This window comes from Carassius carassius, chromosome 48 (assembly GCF_963082965.1).
Source record: "Carassius carassius chromosome 48, fCarCar2.1, whole genome shotgun sequence".
NCBI classification, from domain to species: Eukaryota; Metazoa; Chordata; class Actinopteri; order Cypriniformes; family Cyprinidae; genus Carassius; species Carassius carassius.
Genome location: NC_081802.1, coordinates 4,026,963 through 4,051,006, shown reverse-complemented (window position 1 = coordinate 4,051,006; position 24,044 = coordinate 4,026,963). Strand labels below are relative to the sequence as shown.

The 24,044-nt window shown below is 38.1% G+C and overlaps 1 protein-coding gene and 1 long non-coding RNA gene across 2 annotated transcripts in view; one reads left to right on the top strand and one right to left on the bottom strand.

Annotated features, from left to right (window-relative positions):
* LOC132131480 (acid-sensing ion channel 1B) overlaps positions 1 to 24,044 on the top strand; it is a 149,777-nt gene that overhangs the window by 67,318 nt on the left and 58,415 nt on the right. The gene's annotated exons all lie outside the window — the stretch shown is intronic.
* Positions 128 to 23,724, bottom strand: LOC132131847 (uncharacterized). Its single transcript, XR_009428958.1, has 3 exons — positions 23,543 to 23,724; positions 20,114 to 20,247; positions 128 to 335 (listed from the first exon to the last, which is right to left on the bottom strand). It is a non-coding gene; the product is annotated as an uncharacterized LOC132131847 (long non-coding RNA).

Sequence of the window (24,044 nt, the reverse complement as noted above, 5' to 3'; positions counted from 1 at the left end):
TAACATAAATTAACATAACACAACACAACACAAACTATATAGACATAAAAAAGACAAAACTACTAAAACGTCATCATTAAAATTAAAATTAAAACAGAAAATATAATATAACTAAAATTGGATTCAAAATATAAACCGAAACTATAACTGTATATCAATAATACTAAAATAAAACGTGTGTTAAGCATATATTGATGAATGTGGTGTGGAGAGGAAAGCCTCGCTGCTGTGGTTCAGGGAAGGCCAGCGCGGCTAATAACGCTAATTGCTCCGTCGCCCCAGCTGTCCTTCAGAAGACGGATGAGTTCACTCATCAGCGTTCATAACAGCGTTTGCTGCAGCAGTGAGCAAGTGTGTGAGAAACAGAGAGAGAGACATCAGTCAGCACACACACACACACACACAAACACACACAAGCACACACACATCACATGCTGCTCTGAACGCGTCACACTGATGCTTTTGATGCTTGACGCTATTTTAAGAGTCTCGCGCCACAAATGTTGCATTTGAAGATGTTTCAAATTACAAATGTGTTTGTTCTTTTATCATTTGTCACTTTCACTATTTACTTTCACTTGTTGTTCTGTTCATTCATCCTTGTTACTTTCATTCATTATTTTTCATTCATCCTTTCATTTGTTCTTTTAGTCTGTATTTTTGTTGTTGTTGATTTCCTGTTATTGCTTTTCTTTTGGTCTTTTTCTCATTTAATTTCTTTATTTTTCCTTTCTTTTATCTTTCTCATTCTTTCTTAGTTCTTTTCATTTTCTTTCTTTCTTGGTCTTATCCTTATTAGTTATTTCTTTAGATTTTGTGCTTTTGCTTTTGCTTTTTTTATCTTTCATTGAATTACCTTTTTTCTATTTTAGTTCTTTTTACTTTAATGTTTTCACTTTTAGTCAGTTTTGTCTCATTCAATTATTCTTTTAGTCATTGTATTTGTCCTTTTGTTTTAATTAGTTTTCATCTTTGTTTTACTTTGCTTCTTTCGTTTCTTTTTTAGTTCTTCCTGTCTGTCTTGTTTGTTCTTTAGCTCATTACTTCGGTTTCTAAATAAGTTTTTCTTTTGCTTGGTTTTATTCTTTCTCCTTTTTTCAATTGTTTGCACTTTCTTTTGTTAATTCTTCTGTGCTCTGTTGCTTTTATCTTTTACAGTCCCACATTATTTCCATCCTTTTTTAGTTCATTCATTTTTTTTTTCATTCCTCCTTTAGAATAACAATGGTGTCAATCAATAAGAGAGCAAGCATCTCATCATGGTTGGCTCGCTCTGTTCATTTGCCCTTTGCTCACTCATCCACTTCCAGAGAGTAAGGAGTGAGAAAGAAAGCAAGAGAGGAGGATGAAGAGGAGAGAAGTGCCAGCAGGTCAGCGCTAGGCTCATTAAAAACAGGCTTCCTAACATGTACAGATGATGGGGAAAAGAGAGAAACAGACATAGGCACAGCACACAATAATCACAATGAATAACAACAGCATCAGCTCACAGAAGGAAATAGGTTGGAAAACAATGCTGAAAAATTGGCCAGACTTGATCACAGTCATGTGTGTGTGTGTGTGTGTGTGTGTGTGTGAGAGCGAGAGAGCTGCGGTGTTTACGCACAGCTTGAGGCTTTTGGGGGACATCGCTGCTGCACGTGATGGATGCTGCTCTTACCTGATTCACTTCAACAGGCTGAAGAGATTCACAATGCAGTAGTAAACACACACTGACTCAAGCACACACCTGACACATGCACTTCCTGTGAAGAGGAGCCGCCATTGTAGGTGCCTCCCAGTTCACATGAGTATGCACTATCCACAAGTATGTCTTTTTGTAGTATAAATAGTATGAGTACTGCTTCCACTGAAAATTCTAAGAAGTGCACTCGGATTAACAGAAAACTTGAACATTGGACACTCTACTGGTGCAGCTTTAATTATGTTATAGAGGGGGAGGGGCTATCAGACCCTGATTATGGATGATAAAATAACCTTATAAAATTCATAAACTCACAGTTGTGTATAAGTGTATAGTGTGTTATTTGAGAATGAGCTCATGCCTCAGCCTCGATGTTTTGTGTAAGTCAATCATCAGTTAAACCCTCAAGTGTTAAATGTCAGTGTGGAGTTTGTCCTGATGGACTTAGAAGCAACCATAGCAACCATCCATAATACCCTAGCAACCAGGGTTGTTTGCCATTCCCTGTTAAACTGAAACTGGATTTTACCTGCTAATTCACTACAATTTCGATTCTCTGAAATCAAAGTAAATGTTGACTGAAGTAGCAAACAGCATGCAGAATAGATGTTCAAAGCAAGGAAGTCAAATTATAGCAATCTGAATTTCAAGGGGGATTTTTTACCTGGAACAGCAAATGTTTGAATGTTGACTTGACAAAGCCTTTTCATTTTATAAATGCACACCCTAACAACGAACTGGTGAAGTCGTTACGTTATATATGAACACGTTTCCAAGAAAACTATCGTGTTGGTTAAAACAGTCAGTCATGGATTCGTTGATGGTGGAGTAGAACTGTTTCAGCAGCTCCTGTGGCAGGTTAAACTTCCTCAGCTGGCGAAGGAAGTACAACCTCTGCTGGGCCTTTTACACAATGGAGTCAATGTGAATGTCCCACTTCAGGTCCTGAGAGATAGTGGTGCCCAGGAACCTGAATGACTCCACTGCAGTCACAGTGCTGTTCATGATGGTGAGTGGGGGGAGTGCAGGGGGGTTTCTCCTGAAGTCCACGATCATCTCCACTGTTTTGAGCGTGTTAAGCTCCAGGTTGTTGAGAGTGCACCAGACAGCCAGCTCTTTAACCTCCTGTCTGTAAGCAGACTCGTCACCGTCCTGAATGAGGCCGATGAGTGTGGTGTCGTCTGCAAACTTCAGGAGCTTGACAGAGGGGTCTTTAGATGTGCAATCGTTGGTGTACAGGGAGAAGAGCAGTAGCTGCTGCCTGTCTGTCAGGAAGCTGTTGATCCACTGACAGACGGAGGTGGGCACGGAGAGCTGAGTTAGTTTGGGCAGGAGGAGGTTTGGGATGATCGTGTTAAAGGCCGAGCTGAAGTTCACAAACAGGATCCTCACATAAGTCCCCGGTCTATCTAGGTGTTGCAGAACATAATGCAGTCCAATGTTTACTGCATCGTCCACAGACCTGTTTGCTCTGTAGGCAAACTGAAGAGGATCCAGCAAGGGACGAGTGATGTCCTTCAGGTGGGCCAGCACCAGTTTTTCAAATGACTTCATGACCACAGACGTTAGAGCCACAGGCCTGTAGTCATTTAGACAGCTCCATCATTGTACAGCTGTTTTATAATCTTGGTTTTAAGGCGGCTGTAGAGAAAGTTAAAGTTATGAATCAATCATTTTGTTCGGTAGATATAAAGTTTTTATTGGTTTTATCACATAAAGCTGGTGGAGATTTGACTTTATTGCTCTGCTAAGCTCAACTTGTCCTAATGAGATGTTAAAAAAGGAAAGCGAGAGATGTGGAGGCATTTTTTATCTGCCGCTTGGCAAACGATTAGAAATTTGCTCATTATGTGGCGCTGCAAATAAGGAAGTGGAACGTGTTACTGTAATTATACATGGAAGAGGGACAGCGAGTTATTACCTCGGCTGTGAGAAATAACGCCAGTGTTTCTAATCTCAGATTTTCCATCCTCATTGTCAGGCGGCGTGCTGATGGCTTGTCAAATCAAGCTGCTGGAAAACTGTTGATTAAGAGCTTATATCTGTTTGGACAGAATTTAATTGACAAACTCGTTTATCTTCAGTTCTTCATTCTAAAGGTTTTCTTGACATCATGTCAAACTCTCTCTTCATGCTTTTCTGTTTTGCTCTGTACGTCTTGTTTTCCATCATGCCCCTTGGGAAGGAGTTCATAGCTGCTAACGCACTACAGCGAAATAAAATTAGCCCATTTATTCACAATTGCCAAGACACAGACAGGAACATTGGTTGACATTACAGCAGATGTGATTAAAGCCACGAGGCAGGACCATCTAATGGTCTCGTCAGCACTAACACCTCCCTACAAATAAAAGCATATTACCTTCTAGACAACATAGCAGTGTCTGACTTACCCGATCAGTGCGCTCTGGGAAACGTAGCAGTCGATGACAATAACATCACAGGAAATGAGTGCGAGAGTGTTATCTAGTTCTGACAGCTCAGTAGGCGACAAATGTAGAGCGTCTCAACTGAACGACGGCTCGTTTACCTTGTAACACACTTGTTAGCTGAGATGATGGCTAATATTCCCTAGTGTTTTTCAGTATGTGTGCTTGCCTCCAGAGGCCCTCAGATCTTGTTTGTTCATTGCTCAGGAAACTCTGAAAAGTTTAGTTTTCCAAGTATTTACTTCTCCAGTGTTTAAATTTTTAACATAGAGTATGTGTTAGAACAGATCATTTGGCTTGAGAAATGTAAGAGATCTCTTAACTTTTAATTGCAGACTTTGGTATCTGAGAGAAGATACAGTATGTATGAGATTACTGTTGTTCTTTTCTTTAAAATGATGTCTTAAAGTCATCATTTGATCCGTTTCATGTTGCTTGTCTAGAAGAAACTTGTACTTCAGAGACTTGACTTTGCAACCAAACCGATTAGAAACGGTCAAATTACACAAGAATGCAAGATCGCTGAAGAACGCTTATTGGGAAACGGCCACTGAGCAAGTGTGTAGCACTGAACGGTACAGCGGTTCTCAAATCACCAGTACACTGAACCGAAAACAGTTTCTTTCAGACACGTTTGACATACTGCAAGCTGATGAGCTGGAGATACTGAGCATGCATGAAGCTGAAACTGATGCTGTGCTGATATTAATATATGAGTGCGATTGAACCGAGGGGTGAATTTTACTAAATGAAGTTTATTTAATAACAGATAAAACTTAATGGAAAGAGCAAATGCAACTATATTAAACAACATTTTAACATGATGAAAATCCAACAACTGTTTAGGTAAATGAATTTTACTATTTACTATTGTGTATGTGTATTTTAAGATTTATGAACTGGATTTCTGTATGGTTACGGTTCTGTTATAGTTTCTGTAAAAAGTTGATGAAGGCGCATTGTGTTTCTTAAGAAAAGTGACATCGCCAACTACTGGCCTTGCATGCGTATTAGTGTTTTTAGTTGTTTTTGTGGATCTGTGTAAACAGGGCCTGTTTTGACAATGTTGTTATCTGAACATTAAACTTTTCAAAAGCACGAAGGAAATCTTTTCCATTTTAGTACATTCTTTATTTTGTGACTATTCTGAAAAGACGTGCAACCCCCCCACCTTTTGTTTACAGCTTTGTTTGTTTTCAAAAATTGAAAGACCTTTAATAAAGTGTCAGTTTAGTCTCAGTTTAATCTCACTGCTGACTGTGAGAAACATGTGAAACTTTAAACAGATCTCATTTGGGATTTATCAGTCCTACAAGGACATGTCAATGCCAGATTTAGAATGACTACAACGTGACAATCAAATAGACTAGCTGTCTGATGAATTAAAACTAGCTGTTTTTTTTTTCTTTAGAAATTAGATGAAGTCTCCATTTGGTCTCAGTTTAATCTCACAGCTATCTAGGAGAGAAATATTTGAGACGTTTAAACGTTTTCTGTCCTACACGTTGCACTCCGATTTTAACTGTAGCGTGTCAAACATTAAGCAAGCTAGCAACCTTAGCCAAACTGTTTTTCTTTCAATAACATCTACTTCATCTCAACGTTTCTCATGTTTTTCTCCATTTGTCTCTAAAGACCCTCATGGTACCACGTTTGTTCGTCAGGTCTATTTTAATCTGAAGGCGGCAGGTGGCCTGATAAAATGTCTAGTTATTACCATCATCCGGCCAGAGCATGTGTCGCCAGCTTATCTGAGGCTCTCACGCTCCGCTGCCGCTTCGCTCCATTCTCCAGAACCCCGTCAGATATCAAGGGGGTGCACGGACGGTGCCATGCTTCAGATAATGACTCCTGAGACCACCTCCGCTCTTGTCTGTGAGTTACAGCTTCTATTGCTAACACTATCTTGAGTTTCCATCAACGTCCGATTTCTTTTGCCATCCATCGAGCGAAACAAAGTTTGATCAAGGAGGCCGCCGCATGAATTCGCCGGAGGTTTCCACATCCAAAGACCTTGATTAGCCCCAGTCTAGGATTTAATTGCACTCTGCCCCATGCAACTACAAACCATTTAGAGAAAATGAAGACTTGGTGATTAAACAGTCACTAGTCTTTGTCCTTTTTCCGAATAGATTTTCCCATAATGCTTTGAAATGTGATTTATCACATTCTTTTTTCCACCTTTAAAGGAAGCGCTAACCTAAGAAATCATATTCACTGTATTCAAATGCTCAAACTGTCACAGTGTCTGGGTTGTGTTCCCTGGGTTTCCACTAGGTGTCCTCCTTTCTCACGGTGTCTTTCTACTTATCACTTCCTGTTCCCTTATTTGGTCACCTTCCTCCTGTTTAGTAATTGATTGTTCCCCACCTGTCTCCTGTTCCCTCATTATCCTTCTGTGTATTTATACCCGGTCTGTCTGAGTCTGTGTGACGGAGTCCTTGTTTAATGTTTGAAAGTTTATTCATGTCCGTCGCTTCTTGCCTTGCTTTGCCTTGTCTTCGTGTCTTGTTTATGTTGGATTTGGATATTCTGGTTTTGACCCTGCCTGGACTGTTTACCCCTTTGGATTACCCTTTAATAAATGACTTACCTGCAATTGGTTCCCTCTCCGTGTTTTCTGTAACACCGATCGTGACACAAACAGCTCAATAGTTCCCATTTCAGCTCAGATTTTTCCATCATATTGAGGCCAAAATTAACACGCTTCATACGCACACACATAATTCATCACTGCTGATCTGTGACAAAGTGTTTCACTTTCTAAAACAAGAAATATCCACAGAGCTCTAAGGAAAGTGCTTATAATTATAAAGACATGACAACAGCATTTGCAGCATGAAGTTTGCCTAAAAAGTCCAACTGAAAAAGCCAACTTAATTTGTGGAATGGAGGCTTAAAACCCATGTGGTATTTAAAGCACTAAATGTCAATTACATGGATCCTTAACATTTATGATGTGCTGTCCTTTCTAATACTGGAGTTTCCTGCCCCGAACACCTCCTAGCATCTATACATAGTAACCTTTCACTCAAGCACAAGTTAGTCAGAAGTCAGAGAAAGATCAAGTGTTTCCCTTAATAAACCAGTGGGAAGGTTGTACATTGGCTTGTGTCATTGCTAATCCGGACTGATCGTTGACTTTAGTGCCTGCATCTGGTCAGACTGATCGCTGGAGGTCGTCTCATGTCAAACATGTTGATGGATGAGGGTGCAGAGCTGGAGAGGACAGGACAGCTGACTGACACATATGAGAATGAGCCAAGCTCACCCTTGATAAGATGTGAAAATCAGTTCAAAATCAATTCTATTCTTTCTATTGGTCTTCATAAGTGAGTCAGTGAATCATTTCCACAAATTATTCATTCAACTGATTCGCACAAGTTCTTCAGGAACAAAATAAGTGATCATGAATTTACTCAACAGATTCTTTCAACAACACTGATTTTTTGAAAAAACGCATTAGTTTTGCTCAAAGACACAATTTATTTATCTATGGTTTCATTTGAAACAAACAGGCAATATTGTTTACAATTTATGTTACTCAGTATTAACTTTTTCATTTATAAAAGCTTTTTATAATTGTATTTCATTTATAATCAATTTTAAGATAGATATAGATACATATCGATTACATATTTTGTACATAATATAAACAATATTGCTATTATAATGTTACATAAACTTTCTTGTTTAAAATATTATATAATAATATATTTAATTCGGTATATTTTAAGTTGTGTAAAATAATTTATACAAATAAATTGATATAAATCTTAATTTTATATAAATATTTCATTTTATAGATCACATAATATAAATAATATTGATGCTATATAATGTTACTCAATATAAGCATTTTTTAATTATATATTATATATATATATATATATATATATATATATATATATATATATATATATATATATATATATATATATATATAGAAGCTGGCCTTTTTAAGAGGTCTCTAGTCTGATGGAAATTATGTGATTATTTTATATATAATTTAAATTAACACAAACTAGACATCTAGAAGACGACACATTTAGACGTCCAGGGACATGCAAAAAAGACGTGCAATTGAAGGCCAGAAGATTTCAAAGATGTCGGTTCAATTTTCATTTTGGATATACAGGTGCATCTCAATAAAGTAGAATGTCTTATTTCATTTATTTCTATAATTTAACTCAAATTGTGAAACTCGTGTATTAAATAAATTCAATGCACACAGACTGAAGTAGTTTAAGTTTTTTTGTTTTAATTTTTTTAACTTTTAATTGTGATGATTTTGGCTCACATTTAACAAAAACCCACCAATTCACTATCTCAACAAATTAGAAAATGGTGACATGCAATCAGGTAATCAACTCAAAAATCCTGCAAAGGTTTCCTGAGCCTTCACAATGGTCTCGCAGTTTGGTTCACTAGGCTACACAATCATGGGGAAGACTGCTGATCTGACAGTTGTCCAGAAGACAATCATTGACACCCTTCACAAGGAGGGTAAGCCACAAACATTCATTGCTAAAGAAGCTGGCTGTTCACAGAGTGCTGTATCCAAGCATGTTATCAGAATGTTGAGTGGAAGGAAAAAGTGTAGAAGAAAAAGATCCACAACCAACCAAGAGAACCGCAGCCTTATGAGGATTGTCAAGTAAACTGGATTCAAGAATTAGAGTGAACTTCACAAGGAATGGACTGAGGCTTGGGTCAAGGCATCAAGAGCCACCACACACAGACGTGTTGAGGAATTTGCTGAACCACAGACAATGTCAGAGACACCTTACCTGGCTTAAAGGGGGCATATAATGCTACATGCACTCTTACAAGTTGTTTGAACTGAAATGTGTGCTGGCGGTCTGTGTACACAACCACCCTATAATGTAAAATCCACCAAGTGGTTTTTCTGTTATGACGTCACACGGTCGGAGGCCCCTCCCACAATTGTTTGATTGACGGCAGCGTTTCAGCACAGACTGGACTGGTGTCTTACCTCAGAACCGCCCTGAGTGAGCCATCAGTCCGAGATGCAGACGAGCATGACTCCTAAGTGATTGAGGTGTTTTGTTGTTGGATGTAATAATGAAAATAGCAGTAGTCATTTACTCCCAACATCTGAGCGATTGAAATCGCAGAGGATTAACTTATGTTTGGAGAAATGAAAGAAATGGGCGCTTGATCTACTTAAATGTGTTTATGTTCCTGCGAATCATTCATGATCCAGCCTCCAGCAGTGAGCATAATGTATTTAAATGAATCAGTGAAAATCGCCTTTCTTAATAATGTGCTAATTAGCAAGTTTCACTATGAATGTGACTAAAGTAAACAGTCTCTCAGAGAGCAGATCAGAAAAAAGGGGCGGGGTCAGCAGAGCTCATTAGCATTAAAGGAGAATCCCACAAACCAGCCTGTTTTGAAAAGATCTGTTTTGGACGGGGTATAAAAGGTGTTTTCTCACTAACATTGAGAAATTTTAAACAAACTATGTTACAGACTTTTCATTAAGACCCTAAAGAATCATACCAACTTGTGGAAAATGGGCATTATATGACCCCTTTAAGGAGAAGAAGAACTGAACTGTTGGCCAGTGCTCCAAAGTCCTCTTTTAGATGAGAGCAAGTTTTGCATTTCATTTGGAAACCAAGGTCCTAGAGTCTGGAGGAAGGCTGGAGAAGCTCATAGCCCAAGTTGCTTGAAGTCCAGTGTTAAGTTTCCACACCCGCACCTGCCCACACTGCCAAAAGCACCAGAAGCTGGTTAAATGACCATGGTGTTGGTGTGCTTGACTGGCCAGCAAACTCACCAGACCTGAACCCCAGAGAAAATCTATGGGCTATTGTCAAGTGGAAAATGAGAAACAAGAGACCAAACAATGCAGATGAGCTGAAGGTCACTGTCAAAGAAACCTGGGCTTCCAGACCACCTCAGCAGTGCCACAAACTGATCACGTCTATGCCACGCTGAATTGAAAGTAAATGAACATACTTTCCAGAAGGCCAACAATTCACTAAATATATATTTTTTTAAATTATTGGTCTTATGGAGTATTCTAATTTGCTGTTGAATTGGTGGGGTTTTGTTAAATGTGAGTCAAAATCATCACAATTAAAAGAACCAAAGACTTAAACTACTTCAGTCTGTGTGCATTGAATTGATTTAATACACAAGTTTCACAATTTCAGTTGAATTACTGTAATAAATGAAATTTTCCACGACATTCTAATTTATTGAGATGCACCTGTATTTTTCAACCATGACAGGATGTGTCAGAGGGACATCTTTTCACCGGTCATTAAACGTCCAAATGTTTGCTGGGATGTCACATATTTTTGTTTGGTCTTAGTGTGCAGACTGTTCTCTGATTTCTCACTTTTGGTGTGAAGTCTTTGAAAATCATCCCTGTCAATGTAATACTGCGAAATCCAGTAGAAATCGGTGTGTAACATGTTTTTCTGCTTTTACTGAGCCGTGTGTTTCAGTACAGTTAGCGGTGCTGACAGCTAGGCTAGCCGCACCATCTGGCTAATCTACTCCTGTTACGCTGCGGTGCCATGCAAGCAGGAAGTGTGGAGAACACACATGCTAACATTTCTAGATTCACAAACAGGCAGTAAACAGGCCGCTCATGTTCACTACAGAGACCGTTTGAGTCACTCTTTCATTCCTCGTGTGACTGTAGCAGGCACAAGCGTCTGTCGTGTGAATTAACTGTGGGATCTGTGAGTTCACTCTGATTGGCTGCGGCAGAGAGAGGAAGCCATCCGAACCCTTCTAAACCTGGATCCTCCAGGCCCCATGAGACCAATTGTGTGAAGGATGTGTGTGTGAGAGAGTCGAGATGAACAGGAAAAGCATATGTGTGTGTGCATGCAGTTTGGAAATGAGAATGGACTAGGTATGTGTCCACAAAAACAAAGAGAGAGAGAGAGAGAGAGAGAGAGAGAGAGAGAGAGAGCAAGTGAGCGATGGTTTTAAACTTTTTAATTTGAGTGTCTTTTTACAAGCATTGCATTTTAAAGACCACAAGTCAAACATTTCATAAGATTTGTTTAAAAGGACATACATTTGAACTTTTCCAGGAAGTTTTAACATTTTTCACAATCCTTCAAATCCTGTACACTATAGTTAAAAGTGAATAAACGATTATGGATAATAAATTAATGTGAAAGCTTGGAGTAGCCCTTTATTATTATTATTAATATTATTATACATTTTAAGAACATTTAACTTTTTATTTTGTTTTGTATATTTTAGAAAGTTAAAGATTGTTTTAATGTTAATAAATAAATGCATACATTACAATCAAAATTAGGATTATTTGTATGTATATAATAATAATATTTAAGTTATAGATAATCTTTTTTTATTAATTAACATTTACTTTTTCTTTTAGAATATTTTTGTAGAGGTATATTTATATGTTTTATTATTTATTATATATATATATATATATATATATATATATATATACATACATACATACATATGGTTAACATTAAAATAGTAAATCTTTTAAATAATTTGTAATTCATTTAATTTTATTGTTCACTATTTATTATTATTAAATTTAGATAAGTTTATTATTATGGATTGTTATTAATACATTTTATTATTATGGATTGTTTTTGTTGTTGTTGTTTTTGGACAGTTTTATCTAGAAATGTGATCGCAAAATATCCATGCCCATGAACTACTTGAAAAAGTGAAGTCTAAAATAAGCAACTTGTCACAATATTTCCGCTCTTTTTTTAGGGTGAGCTTTCAAACATAGGAAACAGTAAAAAATCCTCCTCGTGTGTTTTACTGTCCCACTGTTCCCCAGAGAGCTGCCGAACTCGGCGAGCGCCAGATCCGTCAATGCGTTATCTCGCAGGCATCAGTCAGAGCAGTTAATGGCTGCCAGTTTCCTTACATCTGCACAACCGCCGGAGTTTCTTTCTGACAACACCGACCGTCTCCTGTCACATCTGCCAAACGCAGTCGTCACATTTACATGCATCCAACAGTCATTTAAGGATCATCTGAGCGCGAGCGCGGAGGTGAATTACTTCGACATGGTTTACAATGCCTTCTCAGTTCGAGAGCAAACTGTGAATGTGACCAATACGAGTGCAGAAGATGTTGATTCCTGTGAAGTGGAAGTCAAATCTCTTATTCACCTCAGTGCTGGAGGAGAGAAACGACTCGCACATACATATCTGTGTGACAGGAACTCAAGTGCTGCAGTCGATAGTATGCTAATCTGAGCTAGCTCTTTACTAGTTTGTGTGCAACGTTTGAAGATTCGTAGTCATGAATGACACGTCAGTCCAGAACAGTAGTGCACTCTGGTTGATGACTCTGATTTGGTAACGATTCCAATTAAATAAAAACACAAAAATGTTTTACTGACCCCACATTTAATGGTAGCTTATATATAAATATATATTACAATTTGTGTAAATAAGTTTATTTATTTAAATAAGTTAATTTGTACTTGAGGTTTACATTATTTTAAAAAGCATAGACTGTAGGAATTAATCTCTCATTTGATCTTTTATTTTTGGTATTTTTAGAATATAAAATTAAAATAAATCATGAAATGTGTGGAAATGTGACTTAAATTAGGTTGTTCGAAACTGAAGGTGGACTTAATGTGTGCACAAAATTACTCAAACAAAAACACATTTCACTCAATAGATTGAAATCACAAATATATCCATGTAGTGTGAATTCATATTCCTATATATATTTATTTTAAATTATTATTATTATTTCTTTTTTTATTTATACTCCATTTAAGTAAAACATTCAAAATATTACTCAAATCAAACAAAAGGTGTGTTTTACACAAATTGATATCATGAATATATATCCAGACAGTTAATGATAAATCAGATTCCCTGAGTTTCTTTCTCAAATTTACGCCCTGCTGTCAGTGAAGTGTAATCACACCTCATTGCTCATATAAACAAACGACCTCGAAAGTGTATCATGAGCCTCGCTGTAACACAAGAATCATTGTGTTGAATTGAATTAATCTGCAGCCGCATTGGTTGTTAGCGCGTGTTCTGACGTGCCGACTGGGACTTTAGCGGAATATAAAACGCCCTCAGATGGAGCGACTCGCTAATAAGAAGCTAAAGGAAAGCAATTTATTCCAGAAGGTGACCCTGCTTAGCTGTACTAGCTTACTGCTACATTAATGAGTGCTTCTCAGAAAGTTGAAGGTGTCGAGCCCGCTGACCGTTCACTCGGTTTGGCCCTAATTATAGCTACTCACGCGCATCATTTGCGTAATCTCCGCATGCTCCTTTTATTCCCCTCTCGTTCTCCCAACTGAGCAGATTATGTCATTTGTTTTACTTGAGCAGCCCGTGGGTATTTGCAGAGACGGACACAGACTCTGGTTTCCAGTTGCGGAGACTAATGGTCATTAGTTAGCAGAAAATAACCCAATCAAACGGGCTGCCTGCTGAATATTAGCTCCACTCGGAGCACTAGTGCTGTAATCTTCCAAGAGACGCTCCCGCGAGACCAGTGTCAGCTGTCCCCTCTGTCTCGTGTGTTATTGAACCTTTGGGTAAATAGAACATAATTCTTTCTTACAGGGGCGGATCTAGAAAATTATTGATAGGGTGGTGAGAAGGGGGCAGGAATTTTTGAGGGGTGGCACTGCCAACATATGGCACACGTATATACAGGTGCTGGTCATATAATTATAATATCATCAAAAAGTTGACTTATTTCACTAATTCCCTTAAAAAAGTGAAACTTGTATATTATATTCATTCCTTACACAGAGACTGATAGATTTCAAATGTTTATTTATTTTAATTTTGATGATTATAACTGACAACTAAGGAAAATCCCAAACTCTGTATAAATTAGAATATAACTTAAGAACAATACAAAAAAGGATTTTTTGAAATCTTGGCCAACTAAAAAGTATAAAAATGAAAAGTATGAGCATGTACAGCACTCAATACTTAGTTGGGCTCCTTTTGCCTGAATTACTGCAGCAATGCAGCGTGGCGTGGAGTCGATCAGTCTGTGGCACTGCTCAGGTGATATGAGAGCCCAGGTTGCTCTGATAGTGGCCTTCAGCTCTTCTGCATTCTTGGGTCTGGCATATCACATCTTCCTCTTCACAAGTTAAGGTCAGGCGAGTTTGCTGGCCAAATAAGAACAGGGATACCATGGCCCTTAAACCAGGAACTGGTAGCTTTGGCACTGTGTGCAGGTGCCAAGTCCTGTTGGAAAATAAAATCTGCATCTCCATAAAATTGGTCAGCAGCAGCAAGCATGAAGTGCTCTAAAACTTCCTGGTATACGGGTGTTATGAACTTGGACCTCAGAAAACACAGTGGACCTACATCAGCAGATGACATGGCACCCCAAACCATCACTAACTGTGGAAACTCTATACTGGACCTCAAGCAACATGGATTGTGTGCCTCTCCTCTCTTCCTCCAGACTCTGGGACCCTGATATCCAAAGGAAATGCAAAATTTACTTTCATCAGAGAACATAACTGTGGTCCACTCCATAACTGTGCAGTCCAGTCCTTTTTGAAGTGAGACGCTTCTGACGCTGTCTGTTGTTCAAGAGTGGCTTGACACAAGGAATGCGACAGCTGAAATCCATGTCTTGCATACGTCTGTGCGTAGTGGTTCTTGAAGCACTGACTCCAGCTGCAGTCCACTCTTTGTGAATCTCCCACACATTTTTGAATGGGTTTTGTTTCACAATCCTCTCCAGGGTGCGGTTATCCCTATTGCTTGTACACTTTTTTTCTACCACATCTTTTCCTTACCTTCACCTCTCTATTAATGTGCTTGGACACAGAGCTCTGTGAACAGCCAGCTTCTTTTGCAATGACCTTTTGTGTCTTGCCCTCCTTGTGCAAGGTGTCAATGATCGTCTTTGGACAACTGTCAAGTCAGCAGTCTTCCCCATGATTGTGTATCCTACAGAACTATACTGAGAGACCATTTAAAGGCTTTGCAGGTGTTTTGAGTTAATTAGCTGATTAGAGTGTGGCACCAGTTATCTTCAATATTGAACCTTTTCACAATATTCAAATTTTCTGAGATTTGGGATTTTCCTTAGTTGTCAGTTATAAACATCAAAATTAAAGGAAATAAACATTAAATATGAAATAAACATGAAATATATCAGTCTGTGTGTAATGAATTAATATAATATTCAAGTTTCACTATTTGAATGGAATTAGTGATATCAACTTTTTGATCATATTCTAATTATATGACCAGCACCTGTATACTGAATTTAGTCAGTTATCACAGTTTGATGATAAATAGTATGTATACATGCTACAAAAGGGCACAGGCTGCCATTTACAAACTTAATCTCATGCAATCAATGTCTTGCATTTGAAACAGTTCATAAGGAATAAGTGACCATACAATGTGATCTCACTTAATAGGTGATAGAAGTGTGATAGAAGTAATGGGCATTATCACAGGAAAGACATTAAGGTTAAGACACAGGTGATGAGTGGCAGATGTGTGAGAGGGGAAGCATACTGTTTAGCTTACAATAATAATAATAATGCACATGTGTAGCCTACATCATGTGTCAATATAGTGAAAAGCTGAAAACACCGCGCGTGCTTCAGTGTGTGTGTGTGTGTGTGTGTGTGTGTGTGTGTGTAGTAGAGCACACATTGAGCACTCATTACCAGAGACGTGTATAACAACACCTCTTATATTTAGAGACACTAGTCCATATCGATATTTGATTAAATGTACAGCCTACTTTTGATTTATTGCTTCAATAATGGCCGAATTCCTAGACGATCTGCTTTAATACAGCAAGTTCCATGTTAATTTCTTGATAGATAGATAATCAATTTTTCCCTCTTTCCTACTGTCTCTCCTCGCGACTCCTGCTTCCCTCGCTTCGCGCACACTTTTTTTTTTTTTTTTTTTCAAACAAATCAGTCTCTTGCCGCTCTGGCATCTTCTCTTGCTGCAGCATTCACTGCAGTCACACATTGGAGATTCGCGCTCGTAAATTTTCAAATTGGCCATAACTTTTAATTCGTTGCTGCCAACTGGGGTGGCAGCAGGGGTGGCAAGACTTTCTTTTAGGGTGGCATTTGGCATTTGTCACAAAATAATTAATTTGTAGGTTAATATCCTCAAAGCGACGCTGTCAAAACATTTTATTAGTTTGTTTGAGCTGCCGGACAAATTTTTTTACACTTTTTTTTTTAAGTATAGTAGTATTCACAATTTTGATCACATTCTTTTAATTCAGAATTTTCTGAATTATGTTAATTTTTTTTTTCTTCCTGTAAGCAACATTTGCAATCATTTTCCATGTTTTGCAGACTTTTTAGGGTATTATACACCAGTTCAATATACGAGTTACAGTTAAGCATCATTTTTAGACCATATTTTGCCGGTAACAGCATTAGTGGAGTACAGAGATTTTGTCTTTTAATCAGTGTATGAACGAATCGATTAAGTTAATGATTCTTTGGCTTCCTTATGTATGGTTGTTTTGTTGCTGAATGAATCAGTGAATTTAAATGAATCAATTGGATTGAGTGAACAAATTTATGTCTCACTCTTTAAGACGGTCACTTATTTTGTTTGAATGAATCAGTTTTTTTGAATGAATTAGTTTGTTTGAATGAGTTGGTTTGGTGACTGATAAGTTTGCTCTCTCTTAACTTCTTCTGTTCTTAAATTAACTAGTGCACTTAATTGAATCATTTGAGTGAATGGTTCACTCATAAAGGAAGTCACATGTTTTGTTCTGGAATGGATTAGTGAGTTAAACTTTGTCAATTTTTCATTGTATGTAATTTTTTATCCAATTTACTCAGACTTAAATGCCATCTAATTAAAACAAATTTTGGGGAAAAAATTGTATTTTGAGTATTGAAGTGTTAACAGCTTTTGGGAAATTGTATTAATTATCCTTGTTTTAATGATTATACAACTCGTTGACTGACTCATAGTCGTTTGTCTCAATCAGTTGAATGAATGATTCAGTGACTTATTCTTATGAATTGAATAAAATGAATCATTCAAATTACCGTGTCATGTAACATGCAGGAAAAGTCTAAAAAAGAGACTTTTATAATTCTTCTGAAAACATTAACATTTACTTTTTTACTCATCATATTTTCCTCAACAATATGTTCTCATAATTGTATAATCAACAAAATCAAGAAACCCCTTTGCCAAATAACAGTTAATAACCCATTGGCAAGGCTAGAACCATAATCATTAGCAAAAATGATGGAGTGATTTTCTGTTGTGGGAAATCTAGCCATTTCTAAGTGTTATAACGATCGCTGTGAGGAAAAATGTGCGTCTCTGCTAGCATGTCAGCATTTACCCCCTGCAGACAGTTAATGAAGGCAAGCGTAAACAGCCATGAGTCTCTTTCATGACACACTGCCGCGCTGCCATTTGAGGTCTTGGGTTGAAGGTGTCTATTTTTCCATTAGAAAGCCATCTTCAGCCGACAGCTGCTCACATGAGCTCTTTGAAGTTGGCAACAAACCTATTTTCAAACCTAACCTTTAACTTTGTGCATGGCTAGCGCTCGTGTTTGACTATAATTTGAGGGTTTGAAGAGGTAGATTACAGGACTGTGTGTGTGTGTGGGTTCAGACACAGGATTTACGGTTTGCTAAAGAAGCATTTAGCATGGTAATTATTAAGCCGATGAGCATAGCATGGCTATCTCTGGAGTTAATTAGCAATATTTTATTAGTAGTGCCATGCAATGGATAAACCTGTGTCTTAAAGGTTCAATAGGTGATTGTCTTCAGAAACATTTTCTGTTATGCTGGTTGAAAGTCTCTTCACATCCTGATTGCAGTCATTAAGCTAAGTGGTCTAAATGTATTTATATGTATTAACATGCTTCCGTGGAAGGCATAGGACCAAGAAATGTTAGTCCAATCAAAATGTTCGGTCCAAATATAATGATTGGCTTTCCTACCTGCATGTTAAATTGCATACCTCGGTCATGTACGCTGTGCAGACAGAGCGAGAATGGCAGACAAACATCAACAACCTGATCTCCCTTCCTGGTATTGTAACACTTTTACTCACTGTGCTATAAAGTTTTCTCACCAGTGAATACACTAGGTTTTGAAGCTTTTATTACACTTACTACTACTGCGTTGTTCACCGAGGTGTCTGGTCCAATTTGGCTTATCTTGACCTGCGATTCGCAGTGTTGTCAAACATCCAATAGCACCAGTGAGGCCAGCGGCAGTAGTGGACATTCTCTGAGGGCCAAAGCATACCAGCGCTTGCATAATGAGCTCTGACAGCAGCAGGAGCACAGCGGTCGGCTCCGGGAGCTTCTCAGAGCCCCACCAATCCAGCGTTCCACTCACAGTGAGACGAGCCATGGCAGGAAAGATGGAGAAAGTGAGAGAAATGTCAGTTTCGTCAAGGGGCAAGCTGTTGGAGATGCTCAGACATGAAGTACACACACACTTTCCTCCAAGCTCCCCTGTAGCAATGGCCACATGCTGCACCCAGCTGCCTGATCTCCAGCATTCTTCGCTCTCCTGCAACCATCAGGACATGTTCCCAAACACTAACTAAAATCAGCTCACACACATATCGCACGTATCCTTCAATAAGAGCTTGTTCCTTAACTGTATGTTACTTTGGTAAAACACAATAAGGCCTCGGGGTGCATAAACACACACTCGCGCACGTGGTGTATCTGGAATCTAACAGACACTCATGTTCCTGTTTGCTCATGGACTTTTTGGGTAAATATACTGCTTGGCCTATTGCTGAGTTAAAGGAATAATTTACCTACAAACAAAATATCTGTATGGCTTACTTTCTTCTGTGAAAAACAAATGATGATGTTTAGCAGAATGCTCTCACTGCTCTTTTCCATACTATAAAAGTAGACTGTTGGACTACTTTTGTGATATTTTACTGTACCGTTTTTACCAGGGTTATTATAGTTTTAACACAATTTTTTATTTATTTACTGTTTAATTGTATTTATATTTTTTTACTATTTTATTTTTAATTTGCCTTCTGAATTTAGTTTGTTACTCGACTTTTTTTTCAGGGTATATATATATATATATATACGTATTATAATGTAATAATTAATTGTAATCTAGTAGCATTTTCTTGTTTATTGGGTACAGGTTTTAAAAGTTTAGTTTTTTATTACACTATGTATAAATCTAAAATGAATTGGTAGCTTTTTATTTTTAGTTAGTAGGAGTTAAGTTTTAGTTCTAGTTATGTTCATTTTTATTTTTCAGTTAACAAATGTTTTATTGTTTTTATGCAAGTATTTAATGTGATTAAAATAAAAGCAAATGGGGTCAAGCTCAGCAATGACAAAAATGGGACTGTAAATGGGTAATTTTCTCTAATATTATCTTACATTTTTGTCTGTAACACATAAAATTATAAAAAAAACTTCAGATGAGTTTGATGAATATAACTTACTGGGTTGCTGTTATTATTTTTTTTATTATTTTTATAATGGTCTTTTTCTGTCATTTTTGTTGCCCATTCATTTTAATTGTATAGAAAAGACTATCTTGTCCATTTTAAATGTATCTTTGTGCTTTGTGGAAACAGTCAGTCACACACATTTGGAATAAAACCGTGTGAAGTAAACAATAAAATAACTTTTAACGTATTTTGGTGTGAACTGCTCCTTTAAGAGTATGAGAGGTGTTGAAAGAATGAGGCCGAATGATCGATATGTTCTGTGGACTACACTCGGCTGATTAAGATGATGAGCACTTCACGCACAGGTTCAGTGCACTGCACCTGCTCTCACTGCCCGGTCATGTGATCACAGCTGCTGATGAAGTCATAATGCACAAGATCCCACCTGAGCCAAGGAAAGCCTTAGATGTTATTTAAAGTGCTTGCTCAGTGTCTCTCACTTCTTTCATGTGTTACTTCTAAACTTCATCCCTACAGATTCCACCTTTCACTTGTTATTTCATGTCTGATGTTCTTACTCCTACCAAACACTTTCTTGGCAGTAGCCCGCCGAGGTATGTCCCAATTTTAGAACCATCATGGGGATGTATTGTCTACCACCTGAGCAGATACCCGGCCCTCCGGTTGTCCCCTGGTAGCCCGATTGGTCCCCAGAGTCCTGCAAGTGTCAGAAAAAAAGGGTGAAGTGGATGAATGTGGCATTTCGATGGAAAAGAAAACATTATTGGTGCAGAAGGTGGACTTCGAGGACGTTCTCTGACTCGCTGTCCTGACAAATGAAATTTTGGATTTGACAGTGGCTTTATTCCCTCGAGTGTTTAGGGCATTGGAAGTGCAATGTGTTGTGGGAGCTGGAAGTGCACAAGCTTTCCTTTGAGACCTCCTGCTTTACCTCCCTGACGAGCCATCTGTTTGGCAAAAATACTTTTCTTGAGCTGCAGATGCTGCCCGCTTCCTGCAACCCCCCCCCCCCACCCAACACCACCGTCGTCCTGCTGAAACTTTGCTTCTGCAATGCGCCGTCTCCAAAAGGCTGCACACGCAAATGAGTTGTGAAGTCATCCTAACAAGACTTGACGGTAAAGGTAATGAATTCTTCCTTCCTGTTCCGATTACCCTGCACCACGTTCTTGTTTGCATAGCCTCCACCCTCGGCGGGCCTAAGCCCCTTCAGTTCAAGCCAAACGCTGCCTTACAGTCCTACCAGCATGTGAATGAACTTTGCAAGAGGCTTTCACCATGGATCATGTTTGATTCCTCATGGTCTGCTTTCCAATCAAATTTCAAACTCTACAATGAACCCGGATTTCAAATTTTTTTTTTTTATAAGAAAGAAGGCTTTGGCAGACAAACGAGCTTATAGTAAACACTGCAGAAAATCTTTTTTCAAATCAACATTTGTGGTGTTTTCTGATTTTATATATATAAACGACCTTAAAACATACATTTACTTAAAGATTTTGCTAATATATATATTAAAGAAAAAAAAATACTGCTTAGATGACGATTTCTTCACTCAAGTATTTTTAAAGATGCTTCCTTTTTTGCATTTTTTTTTAAATAATTTGGCGCTTACTTTTAATGTTTGAAACACCAGTTACTTAAAGACCTTTACAATGACACTTTTTCCTCGTCCTTTTAAATGAAAGGTTGCTCATTTTCTTGCAAGTGTGTTGTTTCAGATAGTCAGTGTTCGTCTTGATAATTTCCTGCAGATATCATCCGTTATCACCTTCTTTTCCTCTGTTTGTTTATTTGTTTCTGCTCGATAAGACTTTATCCAGCTGCTCAGCTTCCGTTATCAGAACATCATTTTGCATTCTGCCCCTCTGAAATACCAAATTTCAAAGGACACATGAATGTTTCTTTTTCTCGTGCACCTTGTTGGGCCCAGTGGAAACATCTGTGTCCATGCCCTTCTGGTATACAAGGCCTTTCTTCACTATTTGGAAAGAGCCTGAATTTGTGAAAAATAAGTACTGTGGCATTATTCTGGATTTATTGGCGATGATAGCATGTATTCTTTACATCTAATTCTAATCTTTATTTTAAATGTATTAATTACCACTTCCACAAAGTTGCGTGCCTCATTTAGCATTTACTGACAAGTATATCACACAAGACGTATAAACTACTTTAGGTTCTTTAATGGTGTTTCTTTTTCTTTTTTATGGTTTTTGCAATTTGTTTTTAGTGTCATTGTTTTTCTCCAGATTTTGTGGATTTTTTAGAAATTTGTAGTGTTTTTAATCATTAGTATGGTGTTTTTTCCTTGTCATTTGTTAGTTGTTTTTTATTTAGTATGTTTTTTAATGCCTTTTATTGTCAATAGGTTTTTTATTTTTATGTTTTTTCTTTCTTTCTCTTTCACCTCAGAATACAGCCCTGCAATCATGTTACTGACCGGCTAAATAACTTTCCAAACCATCGGACTCTAATTTGAAGTCCGACAGTAATTATCATAAAAGTATTTATTTTTATGCCTGTGCTTTACAGGAAATCAGTATAGGAAAGTAATATCTCAGAGTTAATGTCAGATTGTTAGCAAGCATGGTAAAGCACTGCATGGCATCAACACATCTCTAAATTGAACCTGCTGACCATCCCGACCCGTCCCTGCTGAATTTTTTACAGTAATAGTATATATTTTGGGCACCTTACACATCCCATCTGAATACTCCTGAAGGAAGCGATCAATTCTGTACAGTTATGAATTATGAATTCTAAAGCAGCTGAAAGGTGTAAGGACACAAATATGTTTACTGATGTCTTCATTGGGGCCCGAGAGGAACCATATCAGCGCAGGAGGAGAGATTTAATGGCTGTGTAATATCACCCACTCATACAAAACATGCAGCAGATGCAAAAAAATTGTTATTTTCTTTTTTTCTTTCCATGTGCTGGTATTAATCTCGTCAAATATGATAAAAGCCCGTTCGTCACTGTTATTATTTGACAGCTGAAGTCATGCTGCGAGTGCAGATGGATTGATGCTGTCAGAGTCCGGCTGAACGCTCTGCCTGTATATCAGAAAGTTACAGTTGCTGAATATAATAAAACACTTTACATGAATCGTTATAGGTGAGGCCGGAGGATGTGGCTCTTTTATCACTCAAGAGAACTAGTTAAGTATCACGTTGTTTCAGATGTTTCTCCAGAACTTCCTTATGAGAAAAAAGACTGCATGATTTAAAAATTTGGGTTGTCAAAAGTACCAGTAACAGTCAGAACTGAAATGTAAAAAATGTGACCACACTTGCGTTTCCCGCTTGCATTTTGAGCGCTGTTGAGTGGATAAAATTTCAGTACACCAAAGTTAGTACTTTAAACTCTCGTAATTTTGTCTTTACATGTCATAACAGACATTACTGTATACTGTATCTGACATGCGCTACTTTGTTTGTACGAAATGTTTGAGTTCGTATTAAGATCTCTGACTTTCACAGAAAATTCATTCATTTTCTCTCCAGTTTAACTCCTCTCCGACACGGAGAACAACTGAGGTTTCTTTTGTATGTTTTCTTTCCTATGAGTCACTCTGCATGTGTTTGAAGCCGTGTGAATGTGCAACTAGTTGTCAGCGAGAGAAACCTGTTGGCTGTGAGAAGCAAATGGAGACACATCAAGGCTGTTATGTTAAATAATGAGCATCCACGGGGCCGTTCGCTTAAGGAACATCAGCTGAAAGACATGCGCTCTCACATTCAGACACGCAATCCAATCAAAGAGAAATTTGGCAGGTTGAAGTGAACATAGACATCTGCCTTCAAATTATTTCTCAATCAGAGGCAGCGTCTCGTTCTCCAGTGGTCCAGACGCGATTGTGAAGAACGAGTGTGAAGTCAAATTGACTTAAAGGTAAAAGTTGATTTTCCATAGATTTGAAGAATTGGAGATGTCAGGCTCGGATAAGCCCAAACATTTGAGCGACTCATTTTCCTGTTTTTCCTTACCTCGGGCCTGTCTGTTTACACCGATAAGACTCCATTCTCCTCAATCTGGCGGGGGGATCTCCATCAAAACCACTCGGGGAACTGTATTGATGGTTGGGAGAGATTATGGATGCAGCCGCTCCGCTGAACTGACACGTCGTTTTGTACCCAGGGGCCTCTGGCTCGCTGCTCGATGTTTTGTTTTTGATCTGAAAGCATGGATAAGAAATACACAGTTGCAGCTGGAGTATGTTGTTTTGTCTTTCTTTGAAGATTGAGTTAGGATTCAGAGAAACAGAAACTCGAGTCCAGAGAGAGACTTGAACTCGGGGGCCCAAGAAACGGTCAGTTCTCGGTCTTCAGTTCAGCCCCGCAGCATAATTCTCAGACAAATTCATAAATGTAAAATATCTTCCATTGTACAGTCTTCATCTTTTGTTTAATAAGCAGCCTGTTATTTTTCAAAGCTTGCCTCTTGAGGGAAACCCGATTAGCTGAAAAGTCCTTGTGCACATAGCTTTAC